The sequence below is a fragment of the Ambystoma mexicanum genome, chromosome 10 (assembly GCF_040938575.1).
Source record: "Ambystoma mexicanum isolate Mex_15411 chromosome 10, UKY_AmexF1_1, whole genome shotgun sequence".
In the NCBI taxonomy this organism is placed as follows: Eukaryota; Metazoa; Chordata; class Amphibia; order Caudata; family Ambystomatidae; genus Ambystoma; species Ambystoma mexicanum.
In genome coordinates, this window is record NC_090932.1 from 115,649,859 (window position 1) to 115,672,486 (window position 22,628).

The 22,628-nt window shown below is 43.8% G+C and overlaps 1 pseudogene; it reads right to left on the minus strand.

The window, feature by feature from the left end:
* Window positions 1–7,357: 7,357 nt before the first annotated feature.
* LOC138493138 (acidic leucine-rich nuclear phosphoprotein 32 family member E pseudogene) lies at window positions 7,358–8,126 on the minus strand (annotated as a pseudogene).
* Window positions 8,127–22,628: the final 14,502 nt, after the last annotated feature.

The following is a 22,628-nucleotide window of genomic DNA, read 5'->3' on the forward strand; positions in this document are numbered from 1 at the left end:
GTTAAACATTTTTTGGGGGATTAGATATGGTAATTCATTAGTAAAGCATGGAAATATATGTAGTTAGTTTGGGCTATTAGGGGTCGCTTGTGACACCTATAACCCAAAACTATTGCATTGGAGTACATATAGAGAAGAATGACATATTAGGGGGGCACAAATAAATGATATCTGAGGGGTGACACAGAGGGCCTGATTCATGCAAGTGTTTTATAATGGTGCAATCCCATAGGCAAACGTTCCATGAATCAGGCCCAGAGTCTCTAGGTGTTGTTTGGTTATGTGCAATGTGCCATGATGAGCAGGAAGTGCAGATAGCAGACACTGTATGGTTTCATGTCAGCGAGTTGGACAATAAGTCATCAACTTTGTTATTCTGTTAGCCTAATGCAACTATCTCTCAAAGACGCTTGTCAATCAAAGACTGATTTTGTCCAATTTTTATGGTGTACAAATGATGGCATGCTTTGAGAACTCCCAATTTTTGCAGGCAAAGCACAGTGAAATTATGAGCCACTCGATTTGTAAGCATTCTGCATGTCCTTTACTGAGGTCCTGTCAACAACACCGTCACCGAGAAACCAAAACGATTGCATTGGAGTACAGATAGGGAGGAATGACATATGAGGAGTAACACAGATATACACAAATGACCAAACGATTGGCATTGCCAATGCTTGTTCCTTCTTTCCCACTGCCTTGCAGTGAGCTGTGCGGCTCACCTATGCCTTTTCACCAGACTTCTCCCCCAGAAGATTTTCCTTCTAGTCTGTGAGGGTGCCATCCTGGGAAAAGTCTGCAACCCTCCAGAGTACTCCCAGTGAGGTCCTGAATGTATGTGACAATCAACGATTTTCTTGATCCATTAAGGAGGCAGTTCGAGATCAATGAGGCCATTGCAGTGAATGCACAACCTACCCATTGAACCCTTTACAGGTGAGGGGGGGGGGGGGTTTAAGAGCGATCTGGTTGACGTGTGAAGCTTTTTGGTAGGAATATATTGACTGAGTTTTCATGAGTGAAGGGAGGGGTCCACACTTTTAGAAATCAGAATGAATGATGCAAAGGGGTTTAAAGTCAATACATTTGGAAAAATGAAACCAGTAAAGAGAAGATAGGAGCTGGAGTGATGTGATCCTCCCTCTTGTGGTGAAGGAGATGAGCAGTGGCATTTGCAACTTGGGAAAGGGTGCTGAGCTAATCAGGTGGCTGAAACAGCAGGCGAGAATACACATCCCCTGTCTGCTGTTTCCAGCCAGCCGAGACCCTTCCCTGGGTGGCATATCATTTCTTTTTTTAATGTTGGGAGCAACAGGGAGCCTAACCCGTTGCCACCCCACCACCCAAGCACCAAAACAAACCATACCACTTCCTCAACTCCTCTCTTCCTCCACTCTTACCTGCTGGACCTGAGCTTTGTATTCCACTCCCAGCCGCCGCCATAAAAATAGAAAAGGAACTTAATCGGTTTTGCCTATGGCGACAGACATCTTTTGGTTCTTGTTGGTTGTCAAATAACATACACAGTGACTGCTTTGTGATACCGCAAAGCCACCTGCTGATGAACAGCCTGTTGGGTCCAGAGTATTGTTATTGTGACTCTCCAGTGCTGCTGGCGAGTCCTTTCTTCTGCTGGATTGCCAATATGGGGTCTCTTCGGTTCATAGAGATAATTTCAACAACAAAAATGTCGAAAGTCAAAATTTCGAAAAAAAAATGTCGAAAAAAAAAATGTCGACTTTTTTTTTCAATGCATTTTTTTTCGAAATGGGGGGGTTCCCCCCAACCACCCTTTTTAAAAAAAAAATTAAAATTTTTCCCTTTTTTTAACTCCCGAACCCCTAAAATAAATATATAATTAAAAAAAACGAAAGTCGACATTTTTTTTTCAACATTTTTTTTTCAACATTTTTGTCTGTCGACATTTTTTTTTCGAAATTATGACTGCCCACCGGTCTCTTCTGCCACACCAGGGGTCTTTTGTGTTCTAAACTCTCCTGGATCTTGAGATAATACTCCTTTGAACATGTTTCCCAAAGAGTGACACTTCCCTGCAAAACCCTACATACGACACATTTGCAGAGATGGTTGACCTTCATCTTTTTAAAACTCTTTACTGCGCTAGATAGAAAAGAGACTTTATTTGACTCTAACAACATTTTCTCCTCTAAGAAAGACTCTTTAATGACCTTTGAGAACTTGTGAAAACTCAATAGTTACCTGTTGCAATGTTGAATATTTGGTTAGTAAAGTTTCCTTAACTAATTTTTGTTTTATCTCTTACCTTATCTATATGAAGAGTACATTTGTATATAAATGCAATGTATCGACAATCTCTCATTAGGTATTTAACAACTCATAAGAAGTTCAGCGAGCTTGGGCTTCTCTGCCATTCCACCACTTAGAAAGCCTGTCCAAATGTAAGGGAATCCCTGGTGCATAAGGGAGGAATGCATACCCAAAGACCCAGACAACACATTTCAAGCATAATCTCCCTAACACCCCATTACATGCTGTTAGGACATCTGTGGGAGTTCATGTTGATTCAGCAACAGGTCAATGTTTAAAGCAATGATTACAAAAATAAAGACTGCACAGAGGAAATCCTCATGTCTGTATGCATATCCTTACAAATTTAATTATAAAGCTACCTGTAATACCGCCGGTCATCCAGGTAAGTAATATGAAATAATGATGTAATGGACCTTGGTAAATGAAATTGGAGACACTCTTACAAAAACAAGTTCTACATAATTATTATCACAAAATATATGTTTTTTATTTTACACAAATTCAACAAAACCTGGTAGTGTTTGTTCATAAAACACATCTACAGGTTCACAACAATTAAACATCCACTGCTTCATTCCACCATTCATGAGAAATTTCAAACATAAACATTCAATAGGCACCTATACACTACATGGATTACTTGAGAACCCTAAAACAATCGCTCACTAGATACATTTCTCACACTTACATCCACTCTAAGTGTGTGTTCAAATCAAATAGCACTCTGCTTATTTAATGACATCTACATATGTTTCGGTCGTCTAATGGTGGCTGATGGTTAAGCCTAGTCTTAAGCGACCTTCTTCAGGATGAGGATAGGTCATGGGTGAAGCCTAACCCCGGAGTGTCATCTGGCGGGGGGATGTCATCTAGCACAAATCTAAAAACAAACAAACATTGTGTCATATAATAGCTCCAAACTTTTATGATGATCATAGGTAACCTGTGCTGGTGGCAGACTAAACTCTAAAAAGAAAGCTATGCCTGAGTTTAGTTATGGTTCAAAGTATGGTATCATCCTCTGCCAGAGAGAGCCACACATCAGGCAGCTGCTGATGAACAGGCTTCGAAGGAGAATAATCATTAAAAAAGTGATGGTCTCACCCCAGGGTGCTGCATCTCTAAAGGTTCTTTGTTCTTAGTCGGAAGGGAAAGGGATGGGATTAGAGTAGGCAGGAGGGCATCATATTTCTCTCTGTGCTTCTTTCTCCTTCCGGTCCCCTCCACTTCCTCTGGAGAAAAATACTTTTGGTGTGACATCAGAAGGGCAAAGTTCACTATGTTGAAGAGCAGTGATTGGATCACTGAGAGGGACTAGCTTTAGCCCAATCACATGAGGACTGGGTTGCCATTATAAGGATGTCCTACCACCCCGCTGCAGATTATCTCCTGATTCCAGTTCCTCCCATATCCCGTCAAGAGCAAAACACACAAATTGAGCTCTGGAAGAACTTACTGGACTTCCTTTGGGAAATTTGTACTTTCCAAAGCCCTCCACCTGAAGTCAAGGAGCAGCCTTGCAAGTCAGAAGGAAAATATGTCCCCTACCAACTTCCAATGCACATCGAAAATGACCTTTGCTGTGGACCACCTATTGTGGACCAGGACCTTCCATTCTACTCCCAAATCTTCTAGAACTGGGAAAGCACACCCTGAACTGAACCATCCTGTCCTCAAGGCCCCCTGAGTGTGCTTCACAGCAGCCAGAGGGCCAGACCAGCCAAAGCTCCCTCTTCTTCCGCATCAAACAGGTCACTCCGTGTTCACTGCACCTTAAACAAGAGAGAAGGCACTGGCAATGGCCTTTGCACTCCTCCACCAATCAGAACTATTGCTTGCACTTTGAACCAGCTTTGCGCTGCATCCTGCCCTAGGTAAGCATGTCACCTGCTGGGCCCGAATTGACTGTTCGAAGTCAGGACCTTATCTAAATCACTGGCAATTCACATGGTAACTCTGATCAGGGGTTACAACCATGGTTTGACCGAGCTAGCCCTTGAATGTCCTCCTCATCGAACTGCACAATGACGTCCCCAAGATCACCACTTTGAAAACCGTCACTCGCAGACCTCACCCGCTGGAGCATCACCAGTCAACCTCTCTGGGTGTCTACAGTCCGACTTGGCCTGGCCCAGCTGTGAAGTGATCTTGGGACTGCCCCAACCTACATCCTTGAGAGTCTGCCTTTCACCTAACAGAGCAAGCACATTCGCCTCTACTCGATGCCTGCATCCTGCATGGACCTACAAAATCTAACTTGCCCAATCTGAGTTTGAGCTGCTCGCATTAATGTTCAACACTGGGTCTGACTCGGTCAAACCTACCAAGAAATGATTCCAGGTACTGTTGGCCCTGAGCTGCCCCCTTGGTCCACTTGGGCCCTGGACACTGGCCAGGATTGATCACTACTGTTTTCACCAAAGACATATCCTTTTTTTGTGGCTAGTAACCTACCTGAAACCCTTGGAACTATGCTCAGAGTGCTACTTTCCTCAGTCTGTCGCATCTTCTCTGTTCTTCCTTCGGGGTGGAGTTCTGTACAGTATTTTCTATTCGCTCTGATGGAGATGGTGTGTTTGATTATAGTATATATACTTTTTAAGAACCTTTATTGGACATTCTTTTTATTTTGGACTGTGGTACTATGTTGTTTGAGTCACTCCTGGTTCACCTTCACACCCCTTCTTAAAAGCATAGCCTTCCCTCGGCCCACGTTACTAGAAAAGGCGAAGGATGCACATCTTATAAATGTCCCTGTTTTACCTTTATGATTGCATTGGGTTTTTAGGTTTGTTGAAGTGTGAGGGCTTATTGGGTCATTGTACCCCCACTCATCCTTGCACTCCTGCGGAGCAGAGCCCAATTCGTCAAACTGAGAGATATCCCCTTTTCATGTTGACTCATTGCTAGTTAAATAGTGGCTTTTTTATAGTCGCAAAGTGAAAATTCCACTGCAAGACATCCAATCATGCACCCCTCTTGACAGGAAATATTATTATTATTATTATTATTATTATTATTATTATTATTATTATTATTATTATTAGTAGTAGTAGTAGTAATATTATTATTATTATTATTATTAGTAGTAGTAGTAGTAGTAGTAATATTATTATTATTATTATTATTATTATTATTATTATTATTAGTAGTAGTAGTAGTAGTAATATTATTATTATTATTATTTCTATTACTGTATAAATTGAGTGCTGACCTAGCTTCAGGGAGCAGCTGAGCACTTTACAATCACAGGGGGAAGAACATGGTGAGGAGAAGCAGAGAAACAAGTGGGTGGGGAGCTGAGAGCGAAGGGATATGGCAATTGCATCACACAAAGGGATTTTTCATGGAGGAAAAGACATTTATGATTGACCGCTTATTCATACTTCACCCGAATGTTCAAAGTGACAGGTGTAAATACCCTGCCTGCATGACGGAATGTCTTATGACATCAGACAAATACTTACACTTGGTATCAGCTATCTAGCAGCATCATTTGACTTTGTGAGATGTGAACAATTCTCGCCAATTGTGTGGATTCAGACTGTGGCCAGTATAGAGAACGTGCTTCTGCATACATTCACATTCACATCCCACGCATGGGGTCGCCTCAGTTTTGCGAAGCAGGAAACAAACTATGCCAGTGCATGTTTTCAAGGGGATTTCATAGTGTGGGGGGGGTTTACAACATAAATGCTGTAACTACATTATTTATGCAAGAGGACTGCCGCCAACCCTTTTAGAGTTAAGTCACACAATATTACAATGTCCTCATAATAATCCCTGCTTGCTGCTCCTATTAAAGCAGGAATCTTTTTTTAAAACTTTTATAAATAATTTAATACACATTTAAAAAACAAACTTAGACCAAACCACAATATCTGGCCAACATCAACACTTCAAATCCCTTATAAAATGTGGCTGCAGTTTATAGTCCTGAATCAGAAACATTGGGCCTCATTACAAGTATGGCGGTAAGGCAACAACGGCGCTGGTATCATTACCGGCACCGTTGCTAGCTCACCGCCATACTAGGAGATCTGCTCGCGGGAGCCCTTGCAGCCACCAGGCCTGACCTGGTGGCCCTACCAGCACCCACGAGCAGAACATGATGGTAGCACCGGTACCGTTATTAACGGTACCGGTACTACCACCCTCCCCATTCCCATTGAGCCCTTTGGGGCTCAATGGGAATGGGGATGTACCGGGCCCAGCACCCACAAAAGGGCAATTCCCGGGTCTGGCTGGCCCGGAATAGCTCAGTAATTGGCCATTCGGGGGGCCGGAACCCAGAAAAGGGTGTTTAGAAGTAGCATTGCTGGTAAAACGATTGCTGCCACCCCTTTTTAAAATTAAGTCACACAATATTATAATATCCTCATAATATCCACTGCTTGCAGCTCGTATTAAAACAGGAATCTTTTTTTCTTCTTTTTTTACTTTTCTAAATAGTTAAAAACACGTTTTAAAAAACAGATTTAGACCAAACCACAATATCTGGCCAACATCAACACTTCAAATCCTTAAAACTGTGGCTGCAGTTTATAGTCCGGAATCAGAAACATGATGTTGTTTCACATACAACCATGGAAACTGTCACGCCCCCTCCTCTCCCATTATAAAAGAATGGCATAACGCAATTAAAGGGTCATTCAATGTCATGTTCAATAATTGACTTTACAAAGCGGTAGGAGGGTAGCCATTTCATTCCACCATCTTACAACAATTTTTCTATGCACAGCTACTTTATAAATAATGTTCAAAGCCTCACAAATGAGAGCCAACATTGAGAAAACGAAACTTGCATTGCTTCAATGTGATGAAGCAATTAAAAGAGTAAAGAGAGGGACCAAAACACACACACAAGAAAGAGGCAGACATCATTTTTCTATGCATGTGACCTACTTGCATGCAATCACATCCTAGGTGGAATGATACATGGGTAGAACCACGCCTTTCCTATAAGGACAGATTTGTCCTCAGTCAGAGTCCCTATGGTACATGTTTCAGATGAGCAGGATCACTATTGTGGAGAGATTGAAAGGGCCTGGTCCTTTCCAAAGTGTCAGTTTGTTCCATCATCATCGTCATCACCCTCATCTTCAGGATCTCGTTTTTGCTTCTCTCCTTTCACATCAGCCTCTTCTTCATCTTCCTCGCCTTCGTAGTCATCATCATCATCTTCATCATCACCCTGGATCTCTTCCTTCATTAGGTAAGAAAGTACAACACCTTTCTCTCTTCTTCCTCTTTCTCCTCTCCCAACTCAGACACATCATCCTCATGTTCAGAGTCTCCTGGTGGACTGGGCTCATCGTCATCATCATCTTCGTCTTCATCAACATATCCCTCCTCCTCTTCAGAGTCTGGTGCTTCATTGTCCTCCTGGTCAAAACCGTCAAGGTACGTGATTTGTGGGAGAAGCTCAAATATGCTATCCCTATAGTTCTCCATATTTGTGATCTTGCAGTTAAACAAGTCGAGTCTGTGTACGTTTTTCAGGCTTTGTAGCTCTTCAACTGTGCTGAGTTCTTTAATTTTGTTGCCACTCAGGTTAAGGTAGGGCCATTTCTCCACTATGATTTCCAATTCACCTAAAAGGGCATTAGCGCTGAGTTCCAGCTTTCTTAGTGTACCCAAAGTTGGAACCTTAAAGGGCTTAAAAAGGGTAGTCATTTCTATGCTGGACATGCTGAGAAATTCAAGTTCATTGAAGTTTTCAGTAAGTCCTTCGATTTTGCCATTGCTGGAATGACAACTGGAACGACAACTCTGCAACCTCGCCCCAGAGATTTGTTTCTGAGCTCCAACATGATCTGCTTCTTCATATCCATCCTACAAAAACGAGTTGAGTAAGTCAACCAGCAATGTGATCCTTCTCTGTGCCCTCAGCCTTCTGCTAGCCATCTCGTCAATGACCTCCCATTGTTTGCGCCTCCATTACATGGCATCCTGGACACCCAATTTCCCTTCTGGACTGTGTGGGCAAACATTTTGGGAAGGTAATTCTCCCACACCTCCAAGAATGCGCTGATAGTAATAATGTAATCACAGACCTACAGGCCGGTTTCAGAAGGAAGAAATGCACTCTTGATCAATGCTTCATGCTCTACATGTTAATCCAGAAATACGTAGTCATAAAAAAATGAAATTGTATGCAGTATTTCTAGACCTAAGACTCAGTTTCCCGTGAAAGATTGCGGAGCTTTCTCCTCTCCCGTAAGGCCCAATTAATTTGATTAAGATCATCAGGCTGTTATACTCCGGAAATATTGCCTAGGTCCACTATGGGCTAGCAGGGAAACACAGCGGCCTTTGCGGTTAACAAGGGAATAAGGCAAGGCTGCAACATGGCACTCCTTTTATTCAATTTTGATATACAAGAAGTTATTCATGCTTTGTTGAAGGGTTGCCAGGATTGCCCCAAAATGGCCTCAAATAAATATCCAACACTATTCTATGTGGATGACGCACTGCTATTGGCTACTACTCCGCAAGGTTTGGAGAAATCTTTGGTGATCTTTACAATTGGATTTGAACATAGTTAAATCCAAAATACTGGGGTTTATTCCCCGTTTTTCAAAATATACACCACTGATGCTTAAGGTGGACAGAGTACTGCTCGCCCAACGCAAATACTTTGATTATCTCGGGGGGAGATTCCAAGAGACGGAGGTTCGGTTGAGCGGTGAGACGCTCTGTTACCAGCATGGAAAAACTTAATGAGTCAATCAAGTCCTTACATAGAGGAGGAGCCATTTCTCCAGTCCTGAACTTATATGGAAAGCAGGCCTTACCTGCAGCTCTGTATGGGGCCGAACTTTAGGGACATGCCAATGTCCCTAAAGATTTTAGTGTTCTAAAATATACAGTGGGCATGGCCAAAGGCCATGGCCACTGGCCATAGCCAAAGACCCTGTCCAGTGGCATGAAAATAATCTATGGAATAACCAAACCCTTTAAATTCAATGAACAAAATGTTGGTTAATGACCAGTTGAGTTGAAAAAACATCTTGCAATAAAACCCTAGAAATTCAGCTAAAGCCACCTTAACATTGCACCCCCTTTTGCACAGCCTAAAGTTTTTTTTCATTGAATATATATATGATTATATTAAAGAACAATGGTGGGGCTTTTGGGGAGTAGCACACCGTCCATTAGAAGACAGATAGCTGCTGACACTGAACAAATTGGGATTTGGGGAGCAGAACTACGTCTGTGAATAAACTTAACAAGGAACCTGGGCTGACAAATCTCAGACAGTGTAATGAGATCTCTATTCAGCCAACTTTTAAAACAGCCTGCAGCATTTATTGTTTCCACGACTAATTCAATTGATTGAACTATTTGAACCGCGAATAGAGTAGTAAGAAGGTGACACTTAGAGAGACACAAGGGTTATACACATCGGCCCAAACCTCAACAAAACACGGGTTATACACATCGGCCCAAACCTCAACAAAACACAAGTGTCTTACAGGCCTTGAAAGTGTAACGCACTATAAAAGCAACTCAAGAGCAAATGATGCAGAGCAAATGGTCAGTGTAGACGAGGACATGGCTGTGTTTAAAGGGCTGCCTGAGTGAGCTGATGGAGCTCGGGTATGATTGAATAACATGCGGCGAGAATATATCATATTGATGCAAGGGCACTTCTGACAGGTGTAAAACAGCATTAAACAGATGGTACTTGAAGCAATATTTGCTTCATTTCGTACCCTTGTGAGACCAAAATTCGAATTTTTAATTGAAAATGTATACAGCGCTCAGTGTCAAACAAATTTCTCATAGGTACGTTTTGATTGTGGGGGAAGAATCAATGGGGGTAACCAAACTCTACGATGACTTGAAAGAAGTGTGCACTGTGTCTCGCTCTGAAGGTCACGTGACCTATGATGTAGTACTTTTAAAGAGCTTGTACTTTTTGTATTTGTGTATATTTGTCAGTTGAGGAGGACATTTATTCCAGAAATACCATACAACGGATGAAATATAGATAGCACAGGCATTCTCTGGACAAGCTGCCTTCATGAGTTATAATATAGCGTTATGTACCCATTCCACAGGTTATACTGGGGGTAGTAACGGCCTTTAATGGGGGCCATGGGACATTACCCCATTATAGCCCGTTGAACGGGTGCATAGCGCCATTAGCACCCATCCCGTGGGCTAGTACGAGGCTAATTTAAAGGATTTTGGTTTCATGAATGGGTAGCCTTGCGGCGTCCCGCTCACAGAAAGAAAATCCTTTACCAAGATGGCCACCAATGATTGTGAAGGAGGTGCTCCATTACTAGCCCCTCTTCCATTTCCATGCTAGCTGAAAAAGTGGAGTAGAGAAGAGGCAGCAGCTGCAGCAGCTACAGCCATGGCTGCCGCGGCAGTGAGGTAAATGGGGAGGTGTAATGAATAAAAAGGGAACAGAGTGTAGGGGAAGATGGCGGTCAAGCGAACAGGCCATTAGGCACCTAGGAAAATGTGCTAGATCTGCAGTATCAGCCCACGTTCCTAGCCACCTGATGGCTGCACCTGCCCTTACCCCACCCCCCCAGCAGGTTGCTAATGATTTTGCAGTTGAGAGCAAGCCATTTGAGGAGGGTGTAATGCACAGAAGCTTAGGCAGTGGACAATGGCCTCATAGTTAAGCAGCGCAATAACAAAGTGGCAGTAATTCCATTTGTGCCCCCTTTTTAACTGAATCACTGTCGCTTATACTGCATCATCAAACTATAAGCAAGGCCAACAATCTGTGGATTCACTGCACTTGGGACTTAAACCGGGTATCACAGACCTTATCCAAGGCTGAATACAAAGCCTCATAGTCATACGATACTGGGTTATCTTTTTCCAGCAGGCTATTGGCCCAGGGAGCCACCAATAACCCTAGATGACACATGATGAATGATGTCTTAGTAGTGGGATTAGGAAAGGTGGAAGGCCTACTCAGGAAGCGCAGTTTGCACTGATTTACAAAGGTCCTATAAGTTTTTGGTTCCCCACTGAACCTCTCATGGAGAGCCTAAGGAATTGCTTGAGACATAACCAAAGAATGCAGAGCAGCTGGGATGGCTGCACTAGCTCTTCAATAGGACCCTTTCCATTCTATGCCATGTTTCTAATCTTGTTACCACATCCTACTGCCATTCCTGCAGCAATCTCTTTTATAAAGATGATCCATGAAACCCAGAAACGAAGTCTTGGAAGGCCCATCTGGTCTTCCTTGTTTCTGTCTTGAATCCCTGCTCGCCTACTACTCGCCTAACTGTGAAGCCTCCCTATGTGCATGTGAGAGGCTCGGAAGAATATGAAGTGCAGGCTATCCTGGATTCCTGGATTTGACACAGTGTCATTTTTTACCTGCTAGATTGGAAAGCCTCTGCATGAGAATTTGGAAGATGGTTGCCAAGTTTCATCGAGTGCTACCATATCTCGTGTTTTGACCGTCGGCATTGGGGAGCAGTCCTGTCACAGTCGACAGCTCACTGTGGTGCTTCTGGTTGCGGTTGCAGCATCCTTGGCAGTTGCCATGCCACATGACTTCAACATGGCAGAGATGAGTCTGCATCTCTCATTACCTCCAGTCATCACTGGCACTCACATACACCCAATCAAGTGCCTTGAAACACAATGCCTCGCCAACATGGAAATACAGCATCCCATCACAGGATCCCCACACTCCTCAAACAGTCACCTTGCCAGCAAGAAGCATTTTGTTTAAATCTGCTATTCCTGTTATCAACCACAGCGTTTTCCCACCAGACCTGCTTTTGGATTGTTCCTTGCTTCTGGAGCCTTCTTGGTGTTTGTTTTGTTCTTCTTCCATGTTCCCTGTTATGTTTTCTGGGATACCTTCCTGTGTCTGGGACCACATTTGGACTTTGACCAGGACGATCTCCCTAACCACATGGACTTTGACCTTTTGAACTTTGTTTGTGAACTGCACTCGCAGATGTTTAACATCATCTCTGGATAAAGTAGTTGGTCCTCATTCTGCCCAGTCCATGGTGGAGGCAGTGTTCAACTGGTAGTACTGATTGTTAGCCATTTTTTGTGGGGGCTATTAGGTGTCACTTGCAACACCTTATAATAGCCCAAACTGTTGCATTCCAATACTCAATCATGTGTACATAGGGAAGAGGACTTTGGACAAGGGGTGCACAAGATTGACATTTGAGGAGGGACACCTAGTGTATTAGGTTGTGTTTCGTTATTGATCCCTCCCATTCCATGCACCTAGCCATGCTAATCCCTATGGCTAATCCCACCCATTCCTGCCTATCTCCGAACTCTTTGAGCTCTGAGCTCTTCCATGGTGGCAGCCATGTTGGACTAAGTTCACACATGCACACTGCATGGTAACTTCCATGCAGCCGCTTACATACTTCTTTAAATCCATTATTGGATGTAATAATGAAGATTGTCTCACAAAAGAGGAATTCTGTTGTGTTAAAACATGTGCCCCGAACTGCAGCAGAGAATTGTATTATTTTTATTAATTTATTGTGTGCTTGATGTAATTACTTATTCATAAAATTATTTGCACGAAAGGAAACAATCATTAAAAAAAAAACACGTGAAGTTTAAATAATTTTTTCTGAAGCCCTGTTTTGTGGCATCTCATAGCATTACTAATGGACGCCATCTTCTGAGTATTCTGAGGCCCTATTTCACAGCAGCAGGATGAGCCGACGAGAGAGTCAGTCGAAACTCCTGCCTGTGCTGTACAAACTAGGCGATAACTCCCAGAATTGATTATGTCACACTGGGCTCTGCCTTTTTCATTTCACATCGAAAAAGAACAAGATGAGTCACCAGCAATTGTACTGGAGCCACCAGAAGACGTTCAAGCAGGGGTCCAGATCCTGGTTAGTGGCTGGAGGTGTCCGCTTGCTGGGATACAGTGACGCTCTCACTCTGTTCATCAAAACGTGTAACAGAAGTGATGAGGAGGAGGCAAAGTGATTTGCTAGTGTCTGTTCCTCTTTCGAATAGTAGACACCACTGTCTCAAAACAGGCAGAGTAGTTTCTTTGTTGCTCATTAAGTCAGCACTCCTTGGGGCAACTAAAAGTCCAGTGTGTAATCGACGAATGGGTGTGTTGTGTACTCTGATTAAAGGGAATAGGACGAAATGACCGACATCAAAAGGTCCGAGTACCAAAAGTCTGACCCCCATTTGTTCGCATATGTATATGTGGGGGGGGGGTAAAGTTAATCGAAAATGTATAGGTGTAAGTTGGGGGGGCTGTGGTGGGTCTCCCTCCACATATATATGCAAACAAATGGGGGGACGGACTTTTTGTGGTCGGACTTTGCAACTCAGTCATTTAACGCATATCTGATTAAAGTGGGCTGCAAGGGAGTCTGGTTGATTTTGTTTGGAGAGGAAGTGATAATGTGTGTTTTTTGCTGAAAGGTTTTCAAATGGAGTCCTTTGATTAGCCTGACAACTATTGGTCTGTGATACAGCTATGCTATCAGATCGCGGGGGAGGGTTCATCGGCCATGGTTTTAAAAAGCATTGCTTTCAGCTTCAGTGGTTTGAGACTACAAGTCCTAGAATGCACTTCAGGACATAATGTAATTGAACCTCCAAGGTCTGTATATCATGAAAGTATTTATTCATCCTGTCAAGTAATCAATGTTGCATTTTATTTACGAACTGAAACGTACTGTCTGACATTAAGCTACATTGACACAGCATACAATGTGGAATTTGTTCCGTACTGACTCTCTCTGTCTGATTTAGGTTGTTCATTTTCTTTAAATTTGGCTTTTCAATCTCCACAGCACAGACCAGTCAGTGTATACACTCATGAAACAAAGGTTGCCAAGGCCAATAGGTCTGACTTTTAAAACATTATTATCATAAGTGAACTTGCTGTCCAGGAGTGGATTCAAACACAGGAGCATCAGAGTGGGGAATTAGATCCAGTCTAATTGGTGGGGTGCCCTGACAGGGTGCTGTTTGTGGAAGCCCAGCTCGTGTTTATAACCAGTGGCACAGTTTAGAGACACTACAAATTCAGCCAGCTGATGGTTGCTCCTTATGCCAAACTGTTCGATCTAATGGTCTTTTTTAGCACCGAGACGGGAGTCTTGCATTACCGCCCTCCTGGGAATTCTAGCGGGCAAATGAAACACAGGCAGACCCTCACAATCCACAACAACTGCCATCTCTGCAGTCACCTCCATGACCATGAAGAAAATGTAAACAAACAGTGACTGTCCCTAAATTGAGTGCCAGCAAGCATGTTTATTATGTTTACTTTACTTTAAAATATGTGTATTGCGCAGTCCATGGACCCATAGGCTTAAGAGCGAAACAGACACATAAACAAACAGACCAAGCATGGGCAGGAACTATAGAGCAGATTTCTTAACTATAGCAGCTATATATAACAGCTTTAGGTAAACAGAAGAGTTGTTAATTTCCTCTTAGATAGATCTGTCGACTTTAGACACATATGTTCCAGTGGTAAAACTTTCCAAGCCGTAGGGGCTGCAAAATGAAAGGCTCTCTTTGAGGCTTTCACAGTCCTACATCTAGGAACAGTCAGTTGCTCCTGGTTGTTAGATCTCAGTACTCTCCTTTGGATTTTTTCAGTTAGGAGATCCTGCAGGTAGGCCGGCATAAGACCCAATCGACATTTCTGTGTGATAGTTAGCAAACAGAACCAGATTCTTGACTCAACAGGGAGCCAATGCAGAGCCTGTATCTCAGCTGAGACATGGTCTCTTCTTCCGAGTCCCACCACCACACACACTGCCCCATTCTGGACAACCTGTAGTCTATTGCAGTCTGTTTTATTAATACCCACTAGTAGGCTACTAAAATAGTCCAATTTGGCCCCCACAATTGCTCCCGCAATGGTTTGTGCATTGGATTTGGTAATAAAAGGCCAAAGATGAGAAAGGAGCTTAACATAGTAGGCAGATGACGATACCAAGCTCCCAACATGGGCTTTCATGCTGGGATGTTGGTCAAGTATGACACCTGGTGTCTGGACCTTCTTTTGCAGAACTATTTTAGAGTCGCCAATATGAAAGCGTTCATAGGCAGGGCCGACTTTCTTGATCATATTAGGAGCTCCAACAATAATCAACTCGGTCTTATTTCTGTTCAGGGCCAGATTATTAAGAGCCATCCACTTTTCAATAATGGCGTAGATCCTATTAAGCTGCACTTTATCAATATGATGAGTCCCAGAAATGGGGATGGCACATTGCGTGTCTTCCCCATAATTTGTAAACATCACCCCTTCTTGAACCAGGAGGGCAGAAAATCGAGCAGTCAAATATTGTAGAAACATGGGGAGATGCGCGCACCCGGCGGTACAGCGTATTTCAAGGTCAAGGGTGGTGCTACTGCCTCCTCAAAGAATACTCTGCTCTCGCGGTTACTAAGGAATGAAGATGTCCACTGGGCTGCTGCCAGCAAGAAGTTAGAAAGCGCCCTCAACCTGATGACCAGGATGGAATGGTCCACCAGGTCGAAGGCCGCCGACAGTTCAGGAGCAACAGCACAGATGCTTCATTCCTGTCCATCCAGTCCATGAGCCTAGCTTTGAGTTCAAGCAGCGTGGTGTCTTTTCCAATTAGAAAGCTTCGACCACAGTCACAAGTTCGATTACCTTTCTCTGCATCCACCACTAATATGAAAGACAGCAAATAGATGTGGTGCATTACTGAAAATAGCATTATTGTGAGGCATGTGCTGGATGGCATGGCGTGCATTGCTGAGTAGCTCTGTCATTGCTAGCGGAATGAAAAGCTCACATTTTGTCCCATTTCAAATATTGCAAGCAGTTAGGATGCTCTGGACAGGCGTTACCCCTCTTCTATGATGCCCCTCCATCCCTTTAACTCACTGTCTGCAGACTGGGCACTAGCTCTGGCAAGCGAGGGCACTAGCTCTGGCAAGCGAGCATCTCTGGAATAAGCCAACACCAACTCAACAAGTCTGGGCCAGGAAGAGCTGGGTTTCCTGGCTTGTACGCACATAAGATGGGCCACTCTTGGGGCTCACTAAAGATTTGAATTGGCCAGTGAGAGGATTCACCTGCACGGAGCACCATATAGAGACGACTGGCACACATTATGCTGAAAGTGGAAGAGATGGTGGCTGGAAGAACTGCTTAGATTCAGTGTTAAGTGTTGAGGCACAAAACAATGAGCAGGCATCATTTCTATTTTGATCTCCACTATTCCAATTGTGATATATATTTTAAAAAGGTCGCTTATGCTGTCATTCTTTAAATACCTCTACACAAAGTGTAGATTTCAAAGTGAGCCAAACGCAGTTTCTCAAGTGCACGATGCTTAAAAGACCTCAGACTTGTGGCCACACATTTCTCTGTGAGGCCTATGGGTTCACATGTTTCTGGGCCTTCCACACCCTATTTGGATTTGCCATTGTACTTGTCAGTAGTCCAGGATCATGCCAGAGCAGCTGGTAAAAGTAGTTTTCTCTGCTCCCTGAACTCTTAATCCGATTTTGATTTGCTGAAGTTTTTAAAAAATAATTTGGGGGACTAGATATGGTTATTCATTAGTAAAGCACGGAAATATATGTAGTTAGTTTGGGCTATTAGGCAATAGGACTCCACAGGAATGGGGACACAGAAGCACCGACACTGTTACTAACAGTGCTTGTGCTTCAGTGAAGAGCACGCCTGCCAGGGCCGGTGCTTCCAGCACGTCAGACCTGTATTTAACACCGGTCCCTGCAGGCATTCTCGTAGTCTGGCGGTCCAGAAAGAGTGCCGATACTTTGCTACCGCACTCTTATTTCCGGACTGCTAGGTTTCATGTCAGCGAATAAGACCTGAATGGGATGTCTGAGCAATAAATCCCCAACTTTAAATTTGATTCTGTTAGCCTAATGTAACTATCTCTCAAAGACGCTTGTCAATCAAAGACTGATTTTGTCCTGTTTGGATACCATTTTTATGGTGTACAAATCATGGTATGCTTTTGCAGGCAATGCACAGGGACATTATCAGCCGCTATATTTTTAAGCATTCTGCATGTTCTTTACTGAAGTCCTGTCAACAACAAACATTGGCAAAGCCAACAGCTTTGTGTTGTGTTTAAGTATTAGGCATTTGCCAGGCACCTCGCTGTCATCTTCCATTCTATCCCCAAGTTGGTAAATCTTCTCTCCTCTGCTCATCCATGCTGCCCTTCTTGTTTGCTCCTGTTCCTGCTCTTTCATTGAATTTTTCATTCCTTTCTCCCATGCTGCCATTCTGTAATGCCCATCACTCAAATATCATTCCATTCCTGCAATGTTCCTCGAAATCATTTATTTAGCATCTGTTCAGAATCATTTTAAACAGAAAGCAAATCAGGTTTACCTACTCTGGATGCCCACAACATGTGTACTGAGCAAACATGGTAATGTTGGGTATCTCGTTTAAGTAAACATGTCCTTGGCGGAGTAACTTTGGGATCTGTGTGGTTGTATGATCTGGTGACCAGTCCAACTCTTCTTTGGTTGATGTCATTTGGATTTTTTACTTAATGCTATTAGGTTTCGCTTTCGACACCTAGAAGCCAAAAATATAGCATTGGAGTACCGATAGGGAGGAATGACATATGACAGAGGAACACCGAGTTTGTATTTGAGCACGGATAGACACAAAAGCCCAAACGACTTGCATTGCCAATGCTTGTTCCTTCTTTTGTGCAGCCTTGCAGTGAGCTGTGAGGCTCACCTTTGCCTTTTCACCAGACTTCTCTTCCAGACGCTTTTCCGTCTAGTCTGCGTATGGCACCATCCTGGGAAAAGTCTGCAACCCCCCGCACCCCCCAGAGTACTCAAAGTCTGGTCCTGAATGTTTGTGTCAATCAACAATTTTCTTGATCCATTAATGAGGTAGTTCCAGATTAATGAGGCAACACACAGTGAATGCACGATCTACCCATGGGATCCATTACAGGTGAGGGTGGGGGGTTAAGAGGGATCTGGTTGAGGTGTAAAGCTTTTTGGTAGGAATATTTTGACTGGATTTTCATTAGAGAAGGGAGGGATTCAAACTTGTAGAAACCAGAATGAAGGATGCAAAGGGATTTAAACACAATACATTTTGGTAAATGCAATCGATAAGGAGAAGATATGAGCTGGAGGGATGTGATCCTGCCTTTTGTGGTGAAGGGGATGAGAAGTGGTATTTGCGCCCTGGGAAAGGGCGCTCAGCCAATTAGGTGGCTGGAACAGGGGCTGAGAATACACATTCACTGCCTGCTGTTCCAGCCACCCAAGGCTGTTCTCTGGGTAGCACCAATTGTTGTTTTTGTATGTGGGAAGGCAACAGGAGTTCATGTTGCCTTCCCACCTCTGCACCCACCCAAAAACAATCCAAACCTCTTCCCCACCCTCTCTCCCCAATTACCTGCTGGACTGGCGCTCCTTTCCCTCCCAGCCGCTGCTATAGAAATGGAAAAGTGACTTAGTCCCTTTTCCCTAGGGCAGTGGGCATCTTTGTTTATTTATTTTTTTTGCTCTGGAGATTGGCGTGGCGTGCGCACTAATCTCTCAAGAAAAACAAAATAAACCATGTGCAACCCGATTAAACCCTGGTGTGCGGATTACTTTCAGGGGCCATTGTGGGGGGGCACACTTGGCCTTTACAGCCCCCCAGCCTTCGGTGAGGCACTCGCTTCGCTCAGGCTGGGGGGCATTAAAGGCAATGTCCACCCTCCACAGCGGTGGTGGAAGCCATAGTATTGCAGCTCTTCCATCAATTGCACGGCTCTGATGCACATTTTGGTTTCTAGATGTTATGTAGCATTCCCACACTGGGCATAGAAGGCAACACAGCTTTATTTTACACAAACACAGCATCCAATGTGTGTGGATTTAGCTAGACCATGCATTAGGCAACAGCCAGGATGAGAAAAGTGCTCCTCAGGGACAGCAAATAGACAACAAAATCTCAAACAGTGTTCAGCAGGGCATGCCGCTGGTAGAATGATCGTTACAGGCTCACTGATTTTTCAAGATCATGTATGCTCTCACAGTACAGACAATGTCAGTCATTAAAAAAACAGGATTTTGATTCTCAGTATTATACCACCCTTGCATTTTCAAAAATGGATTCAAATTGCTGCGTGTGAAGTCCATCTGGCAAAGGCGGAAAGCCCTGTTTTATTTATTAATACATAAAATGATGCAGGTAATTCCATTTCTAAAAGGGTTATCTGTTAACTAGATTCCCGTTTTTGATCAACTCCATGCCAAAGGCATAGCGTACTTGTTCCCTGCTGCATCAGGAGCACGATCTGCAGCACCTGCCCTATTTGTGGAGTAGAGGAGGATCAAAGGTCACAAAATGCCAGCTCGACAGCCACAATGACAACCAGGTCTCGGCAGCAAATCGGCGCCATTTGAGATATTCCCCTCTGTACCAAAATTACGATGAACATAGGTAACGGATGCTGGTGGCAGGCTAACTTTAGTCATGGTGCAAGGTATGACGTAAAATCATGGCTGCCACATCCAAATTGATATCGCACATGACTTAGCTCCTGTGACTTAGCTCTGCTGGGCAAGACAATGTTCTGTTCAGCTGGGTGGAGCCTGCCAAATGGCAGAACAGGAACCTGGAGGACAGTGCCTCTTCTTTGATCTCTTTGTGGGGGCAGGTACACTCTCTGCCAGAGAAAGCCACACATCAGGCAACTGTCCTGGCTTCAAAGGAGCACACCCATTAAAACAGTGGGGTGCTGCATCTCTAAAGGTTCTTTGGTCTTAGTAGGAAGGGAAAGGGGTGGGATTAGATTAGGCAGGGGTGCATCTTATTTCTCTCTGTCCTCCTTTCTCCATCCTTTCCCCTCCACTTTGACTGGAAAAAAGTACTTTGGTTGTGATATCAGAAGGTCAAAGTTCGATCTATTTAAGAGCATTGCTTGGATCACTAAGGTAGGATAGCTTTTGGGTAATCACCTGAGGACTTCTGCCATTATAGGATGGGTCCTCCCACCCGTTCTGCAGATTCTCTACAGAGTCCAGATCCTCCCATATCCTCTCAAGACCCGCAAATTGCGCTCTGCAAGTACTCACTGGACTTCCTTGTGCTTTCCAAAGCCCTTCACCAGAGGTGAAGAAGCAGCCTTCCAAGTCAAAAGGAAAATCTGTCCTCTACCCACTTCCAAGGCACATTGCAAGTAACCTTTGCTGTTGACCAGGACATACCATTCTACACCTGAATTGCCTAGAACTGGGAAAGCACACCCTCAACCGAACCATCCTGTCCTTGAGTCCCCATGAGTGGGCTACACAGCAGCCAGAGGGCCAGACCAGCCAAAACTCCCTGTTCTACCACACCACACAGGTCACCCCATGTTCACTGCACCTTAATCAAGAGAGAAGGTGCTGGCACTGGCCTTTGCACTCCTCCACCAATTGGGAATTTTTGCTTGCACTTCGAACCAACTTGGCGCTGCATCCTGACCTAGGTAAGCATGTCACCCGCTGGGCCCGAATCGACTGTTTGATGCCAGGACCTTATCTGAACCACTGGCGAAACACACAGCAACTCTGATCAAGGGTTACAACCACAGCTTGACTGAGCTGGCCTTTGAACGTCCGCCTCATCGAACTGCACGATGACTCCCCCAAGATCACCACTTCTAAAACAGTCACTTGCAGACCCGAACTGCTGGAGCATAACCAATTGACCCCTCTGGATGTCTACAGCCCGACTCATCCTGGCCCAGCTGTGAAGCGATCCTGGGACTGCCCCAACCATGCATCCTTGAGAGTCCCCCTTTGACCTAACAGAGCAAGCACATTCGCCCGTACTTAATGCCTGCATCCTGCATGGACCTACAAAATCTACTTTGCCCAAATTGAGTTTAAGCCGCGGCATTAATGTTCGATACCGGGTCTGACTCTGTCAAACCCACCAAGAAATGATTCCAGGTACTGTTGTCCCTGAACTGCCCCCTTGGTCCACTTGGGCCTTAGACACTGGCCAGGTTTGATCACTTCTGTTTTCACCGAAGACATATCCTTTTTTGTGCCTAGTGACCTACCTGAAACCCCTGGAACTACGCTCAGAGTGATATTTTCCCCAGTCTGTCACATCTTCTCTGTTCTTCTTTCGGGGTGGATTTCTGTACAGTGTTTTCTATTCATTGTGCTGGAGATGGTGTGTTTGATTATGGTATATATACTTTTAAAGAATCTTAATTAGACATTCTCTTTATTTTAGACTGTGGTACTGTGTTGTCTGGGTCACTACAAGTTCACCTTCGACAACCCCTCTTAAAAGCATAGCCTTCCCTCGGCCCATGTTACCAGAAAAGGTTAAGGATTCACATCTTATAAATGTCCCTGTTTTACCTTTATGATTGCATTGGGTTTTGGTTTGTTGAAATGTGAGGGCTTATTGGGTCATTGTACCCCTACTCATCCTTGCACTCCTGCGGAGCAGAGCCCAATTCATCAAAATGAGGGATATCCCTTTTTCTAGAATTTAGATTTGTTTATTCCTGCAAATCCTTGCGGACAAGGCACAGCACATGTTGACTCATTGCTAGTTAAATAGTGGCTTTTTTAAAGTCGCAAAGTGAGTGCTGACCTAGCTTCAGGAAGCAGCTGAGCACTTTACAATCATAGGGGGGGAAGAACATGGTGAGGAGAAGCAGAGAAACAAGTGGGTGGGGAGCTGAGAGCGAAGGGATATGGCAATTTCATCACACAAAGGGATTTTTCATGGAGGAAAAGACATTTATGATTGACCACTTATTCATACTTCACCCGAATGTTCAAAGTGACAGGTGTAAATACCATGCCTGCATGAAGGAATGTTTTATGACATCAGACAAATACTTACACTTGGTATCAGCTATCTAGCAGCATCATTTGACTTTGTGAGATGTGAACAATTCTCGCCAATTGCTTGGATTCAGACTGTGGCCAGTATAGAGAACGTGCTTCTGCATACATTCACATTCACGTCCCACGCATGGGGTCGCCTCAGTTTTGTGAAGCAGGAAACGAACTATGCCAGTGCATGTTTTCAAGGGGATTTCATAGTGTGGGTGTGGGGGGGTTACAACATAAATGCTGTAAATACATTATTTATGCAAGAGGACTGCTGCCACCCCTTTTAGATTTAAGTCACTCAATATTACAATGTCCTCATAATAATCCCTGCTTGCTGCTCCTAATAAAGCAGGATTTTTAAAAAAAAACTTTTATAAATAGTTTAATACACATTTAAAAAACAAACTTAGACCAAACCACAATATCTGGCCAACATCAACACTTCAAATCCCTTATAAAATGTAGCTGCAGTTTATAGTCCTGAATCAGAAACATTGGGA